The 7000-nt window shown below is 45.5% G+C and overlaps 1 non-coding gene across 1 annotated transcript; it reads right to left on the bottom strand.

The window, feature by feature from the left end:
- Nucleotides 1-6612: 6612 nt before the first annotated feature.
- LOC132541065 (U6 spliceosomal RNA) lies at nucleotides 6613-6715 on the bottom strand. Its single transcript, XR_009552251.1, has one exon. It is a non-coding gene; the product is annotated as a U6 spliceosomal RNA (small nuclear RNA).
- Between the last annotated feature and the right edge of the window lie 285 nt (nucleotides 6716-7000).

The raw sequence follows: 7000 nt of genomic DNA, 5'->3' as shown, positions 1-7000 counted from the left end.
TTTCTGATAGAGATGGAGAGAAATAAAGACAGGAAAGAGAGAGAGAGACAAAGAAGCAAGCACCTATAGCACTGCTCCACCATTCATGAAGCTTTTTCCCTCCAGGTGCGGACCAGAAGCTTGAACCTAAGTCTTCATGGAGGGTGATGTGTACACTCTACCAGGTACACCATGGCCTGGTCCCTACAGAGTGTGTGTGTGTGTGTGTGTGTGTTTCTTATTTCTTTTAGCTTATTTTTGGAGAGAAACAGAAAAAATGAAGAGGGAAAAGATACAGAGGGGGAGACAGAGAGGGAGAGAGAAAGGCTGACACCTGCAGACCTGCTTCACTGCTCTTGAAGCATCCCCCTGCAGGCGGGGAAGGGGGCTTGAACTCAGGCCCCTGTGCACTGTAATTCATGTGCTCAACTAGGTGTGCCACCACCCAGCCCCCCCTACAGAATTTTTTTTAAGATGAACACTGAATGGGGACAACATGGTGATTCCCTGCCAGAGAGACAGTGCAGAGGTAGTACACAGGGCTTGCAAGTGAACGGTCCCAGTTTTTATCACCAGCACCGCCAATGGCCAAAGCTGAGAGGTACTCTGGTATCATAACAATAATAACAACAACAACAGTCTTTATTTTAGAGCAATTTACAGAAAACTGAGAGGAAAGTATCAAATGTTGTATGTAGTATGTCCCTCTTTCCCTGCCTCCACTCCACCGGTTTTATTGCTGTTGTCCTGTATTCGTATGGTGTGCACTAACACAACTGACAGATCAACATCATCGACTATCATTTTATTTTGATTTTATTTATTTATTTATTTATTTATTTTTACCACAGCACTACTCAGCTCTGGTTTATGGTGGTGCAGGGGACTAGTGAACCTGGGACTTCAGAGCCTCAGGCATCAGAGTCTCTTTGCATAACCATTATGCTCTCTACCCCCATCGACTATCATTAATTGAGGTCCATCAAGAGGGTCCCTCTGCGCTGTAGAGATAGTTCTGTAGGTTGGGACAGATGCATGCTGTCTCCTCCTCACTGCTATCAATGGGGGCCCACAAAGTGGTCTCTTGTGTTGTTCCTGCTAGGAATGACCAGTAGCAATGGAGAGAGGGATTTATTCTCGGTCTAAGCCCATCATGTCCGTTTGGGAATCTCAGGACTCCCTGAAAGGGCCCCAGGTGGGGGTGGCCTGATAGTGACTAAAGAGTCATCGTTAAAGTCTGCCAGTCTCTTGTCCTTATTTAGCTTTTGCAGTCCTTGCTTTGATGAGGTTAGCTTTGGAGTGAGTGAGAGAACTGTAATAGGAAGTAGGTGAGGAGGGTATCTAAGTCTAAGCAGACACTATTTCATTTTGAACTTTATACTGATTCACTACAGACTACTGTGTATTTTTGCTTTCAAGTATATATTTTCCCCTAATTTACAGATACATGTGAACATATGCTCTATGTTACAGGACCTGTTCTTTATCTAGGTTTTGGGATTTTGTTAGGAAGTGAACCTCCTGGAATGGAATTTGAGAATACTATGAAAGGAAAGGTCTCACCCAAGTAATGAGGGTGAAGGGTTGACATTCTATGCCTGATGTTTCTGGACACAGTGTGAAGTGAAGCATGCTGAGGTGGTACTTCTTGCATTGATTAAGTTGGGATCGGTGGGTACAGTATCATTTGGTATGAACTGAGAGAAGCATGCAGGAAAGTGAGCCCCACCCTGGAAGGTTTAAGAAGACAATAATTATTGCTATAATCACATTATTTGGCAATTGTGTTAACTTTGAAATATCCCTGTTAGGATTTGCTGTATCATATACACCATCACCATAATTTATGTCCTTTGACATTATTGGTACATAGCTGTGCCACCAGTTGCTTCTGTTCTCCCTGGTCTAAGCTTTTAAGATAGTCAACACATCAAAGACTCAGCCTATGTATTAAAAAGACTCAGTCTGTGATATAAAAGGTTTGAAATATTCAATCAAGTTTATTTAAACTTTATTTATTCATTTTTTCCCTTTTGTTGCCCTTGTTTACTGTCATTGTTGTCGTTATTGATGTCGTTGTTGTTAGATAGGACAGAGAGAAATGGAGAGAGGAAGGGAAGACAGAGAGGGGGAGAGAAAGAAATTTGCATTAGGACAGTTTCACTGTCTGAAAATTCCATGGGTTTCACCTTTCCATACTCTCACCTTTGTTGGCATGCTTCTGGATTCTGCTTGTGAAGCCTTCTGGTTTTATCATCACAATCGGTTCGCTTGTGTTGCTTGCGATGTGTTGTTTGCACGTCCACTGTTGGCTGGGCACCCCCTGCCTCTGGGACATTGGTTTGGTCCCCGTCCCCCCCCACCCCCCCTCTGGGCAATTTGGTTTAGTCCTGGATGGTTCAGCTTCTTCCTTCTCCCCGCCCCCTACAGTAAGTATTTCCTGACTCTTCCTCCGGAGGAGAGAGATGCAAGACAGAATTGGGTTGTGATTAGATTAGATTAGTTTATTGAACCGCATCCCAGCTCGTGAATAAAGATTGAACCGCATTCTCAGCTCAGCCATGAGTCTCTGGTGGTCTCTGTCTCCCACCCGCGAAGCCAGCCCGGCAAAAACTACACACCTTTCCATCCATTCCCCGTGCCCCCTAGACGTTAGAAATCACTGGCCTTTTCACTTTCTCTGTAAGTTGCCTTTTCCAGACTGTCATTAGCTTGGTTTATTCCGTGACCATTTCCCACTGGCTCCTTTCACATCCTTTCATCAAAGGATAGCCATTTCTTTCTGTGCTTTGATAGTTTCTACGTTTTTATTGCTAAATGATGTTGCATTCTATGGATGCACCACGTTTGTTCATTCACAGTGGTTATTTTTCCTCTCATTTTTTTATTTGTGACTAAGTAGATTACAGGGTATAGTTCCATGACCACCCCCACCACCAAGGTTCTTACCAGTCTGATTTTTTTTTTGCCTCCAGGGTTATTGCTAGGGCTTAGTGCCTGCACCACGAATCCACTGCTCATAGAGGCCATTTCCCCCCTTTTTTTGTTGCTCTTGTTGTTGTAGCCTTGTTGTGGTTATGATTGTTATTGTTGTCTTTCATTGTTAGATAGGACAGAGAGAAATGGAGAGAGGAGGGGAAGACAGAGAAGGGAAGAGAAAGACAGACACCTGCAGACCTGCTTCACTGCTTATGAAGCGACTCCCCTGCAGGTGAGGAGCCGGGGACTCAAACTGGGATCTCACCGGTCCTTGCGCTTTGCGCCATGTGCGCTCAACCCGCTGCGCCACCGCCCAAACCCCCTCCCCCCTGTCTGATCTTTTTACACATGCTTGGTTTCACCACTCAAAGCCGGCCTTTTCAGATATACTGAGACCAACAGAGAGACTGAAAGGAGGGATACCAGAGCTTCCCCTCCAGGGCCATGGCACTCCCACGTGGTGTCAGGGGCTCAGTGCACTGCCCCTTGGTTGTGCACCCACTGTGCAGCTTTCCAAGATGGTGACTGCTGCTGGGCAAGCCTCCCCCACAGCTTCAAGCCTCAGCGGACACAACCTCCCTCTCCCTTTCCACCACTCTCAGTCTCAGCCGCACCTGCTGATTCCCTCAGTGTTGCTACTCCCCATAACACTCCTTTCACTAAAGCTACTTTGGACCATCTGAGCTGATTCTAGCTCCCAGTAGGGTTAACACAGCGGGTTGCTTATTTCCCTGTGCTTCAACTACTTCACCTGGAAATGGGAATCAAGTGGATGCCCACCTGATAGCCCTGATGTGACAATGAAGTGAGGAAATGTAGACATGGTGCCTATCACTGTGTCTGGCATATGCAAGTACTCAATAAAAGACCATTAACATTATCACTGGAATGTATGACCCTTGGTTACATGATCCCTTAGAGAATGGACAGATTTTTATTTTTATTTATTTTATTTTATTTTAGACTCCAGGGTTATCGCGGGGGCTGAGCGCTGGCACTACAAATCCACTGCTCTTGTGGCCATTCCCCCCCCCCATTTTATTAGATAGGACAGAGAGAGATTGAAAGGGGAGAGGGAGATAGAGAGGGGAAGGAAGATAGACACCTGCAGACCTGCTTCACTGCTTGTGAAGGGACCTCACACACACACACACAGTTGGGGAGCCTGGGGCTCGAACTGGGATCCTTGAGTGCTTCACACTATATTAGCTTAGTTAGCCCAGTAGAATTTGAATAGGAGATTCACCATAGAAAATTTTCTAGAGAGATTTTAGTATTTTGATCCTAAAATAAGAGTAAGATTAAAGTGAAATTTTAACTAGGAGTTGTCTCTTAACATTTGTTAGCCACAGATGGTGCCTTTAGAGAACCCTGATATCCAGTCTTAATCTGATACCCAATGTGATGGCAGCTATATGGAGATTCACTTACAGATACTAGCTAACATTATGGAGGACTTCCTTATTCCAAATAATGTAAGTCTTTATGTGTGAACACATGTAACTACTGTACTTCACCGGCCCTACAGACAAGTGAAATTGTAAGAAACAAGGTGACTTGTCCACGTTTTTGAACTGTGACTAAAACTTGGCCTCCTAGCACTAAGTCTAGTACAATGCCCACTATACATCCTGCTCCTTCATGGGCAAGGTTAACAGAGAGAGAGAAAGGGGAGGTACAAGGGTGCCCCACAGCACTGCTCTATTACCTATGGAATTTCCCTCGATGCTGTGGTGCTTCCATGTGGGGCCGGGGTTCAAATCTGGGGCTTCATACACAGCAAATAGCAAGTCTTACTGGGTTAGCAATCTCCTTGTCCCTCCCTCATATTCTGTTTTTTAAATATTTATTTATTTATTTGGTATGACAGAGAGAAATTGAGAGGGGAAGGGGACAGAAAAAGAGAACGAGAGAGAGAGACCTGCAGGACTGCTTCGCCCTTTATGAACTCTCCCCCTGCAGGTGCGGACCAGGGGCTTGTGCACGGTAAAATGTGCACACCACCAGGTGCTCCATCAGCTGGCCCCTCTCCCTCAGAGTCTTAATAATCAGCTTGACATGAGTGAGATCTCTGGTGCCTCCAACAGCCTTGAGAGTGGTTCAGAAAGGAAACATTATCCAGATCTTATGAATGTGAATTAAATTCTGTGAAGTCAGACAACTTGTCAAAGCTGTCCCCGAATCATAATGTAGTGATCTTTATATTCTCACAGACTGCCTATTTGTCTATATCTGGAAAAGAAGGGAATGTCCTTTACCTGCCCTGACATTGAAATGTTCTCTCACCCTCAAACTCTAAGTTCCCCTGAGGGAAAACAAGGTGCCCAGGACACACTACAGTAGAACCCAAGTTGGAACAAAGCTATCAACTGGGCAACTCTAGGGTGTGGCCCCCACCCCCTGCTTCACCAAGTCTCTCCCCTGGGCTCTTCTCATTCTGTGTGACTCATACTCAGAAGAATGGAGAGAAGGCAGGGTGTTCCTAATACAATAAGATGCTTCTTCAAGTTATCAGGCCCCCTGCCCCCACACACACCACAATAAGTCAAATTTCCCTCCCCAGAACAGAAGAAATGCGGTGTTCTATCAGCCCAGTGGTCCAAGGCATGGTCTGGCTGCCCCACTGTTACTCAGGAGGCTCAGAGATGGCAGTCAGGCATCAGAGCCCTTGGGTGGAGCCAAGCACGAGGTCCTCAGTGTGCGTGGCTGTACACAACGCCCACCCCAGCACTGATCCTGACCCAACTGGCCTAGTTGAGTGAATGCGCGAGCAAGTGCTGGGAAAGTGGTTACAAGTGACTTGTCTCCCCATGGAGCCAGGGACATGCTCCAGCAATGTCCACGGATACTTCCTCCTAGAGAAGCCTGTTTCTCTGGAGCTGCAGTTATGAACTGAGCATGCAAAAGGAACTGGGTAATCAGAGAGGTGTGGCTCAAGTATACTCATGTGTCATATGGTGTTTCAGTCCACGGCAGGCAGAGAGCATATACAGTGGAGGTCCAAACAGATGCACAACATCGCCTAGGCGTGCAGAAGGTGATATGGCCTGGGTTTGTGTAACTGCAACTGGGCATTCACGTATGTCCATGAGCAAGTACACAACTGCATTTATCTGTGCTTATACACTCCACACTTTCCGGTTACCTGTTCTCTGTCAGACGCTAAATCGGGCACCTGGAATTCTGGAATGAACTTGGCACAATGTTTGCTTTTTCTCATTTAGTAAGATTTGCATTTGGATAGCCAGAACATGGAATAGAGTGGCAGGGTTCTAGAAGAGAGACTCCAGAATCATGCTACCCTGTCCACTCTCAGCCTCGTCCTCAGATTCTGGGTGACCTCAAGCAAGTTACTTAGCCTCTGTCGTCTGTTTCCTTCCTTAAAGGTCTACTTGAAAATGGAGCCAGACGATTGGCCCAGATGTATCTTGCAGGCAGAAGTCAAATAGGGTGAGCGTAAACAGTGTTACACAGTTTCACCACTGATGTAGATGCCAGTCAGTCAGCACCTTCCAATTACAAAGTGAAGATGCAGCATCCTATGCAATTATCCCCAAACCCAAATATAGCTGTTTTCTTATCTACAGCTGTTTCAAGGATATAGATAGATAGATATAGATATAGATATAGATATAGATATAGATATAGATATAGATATAGATATATATCATCACAAATGTGTGTGTCATCCTTGTGGAGGCCCATGCTAATCTCTGTATCATTCCAAGGTCAGCATATGTGCTGCCAAAGTGAACACTGTTATCTATAGTTTAGAGTCAAGAAATACAGACTTAGAGAGAAATAATGACTTCCCCAAAGTGACTGTGACAGGGAAGGGCTGGAACCCAGGTCATTAGACTTCTAGAGCTTATGCTAGTTCTGGACTGCGTGCTATGGCTTCCTCCTTCCTCAGCCTCTCATTCAGTGATGAATTACTGAACCCTTTTCATAAGTCAGTCATGACCCTAGGCTCCAAAGGTACAGAGATAAACAGAAGAGACCTGGTATCTTCCCTCAGGCCTTACAGCCTAGTGAGAAGGAA

The sequence above is a fragment of the Erinaceus europaeus genome, chromosome 10 (assembly GCF_950295315.1).
Source record: "Erinaceus europaeus chromosome 10, mEriEur2.1, whole genome shotgun sequence".
In the NCBI taxonomy this organism is placed as follows: domain Eukaryota; kingdom Metazoa; phylum Chordata; class Mammalia; order Eulipotyphla; family Erinaceidae; genus Erinaceus; species Erinaceus europaeus.
The sequence above is the reverse complement of the archived record's forward strand: the minus strand, read 5'-3'. Positions and strand labels throughout refer to the sequence as shown.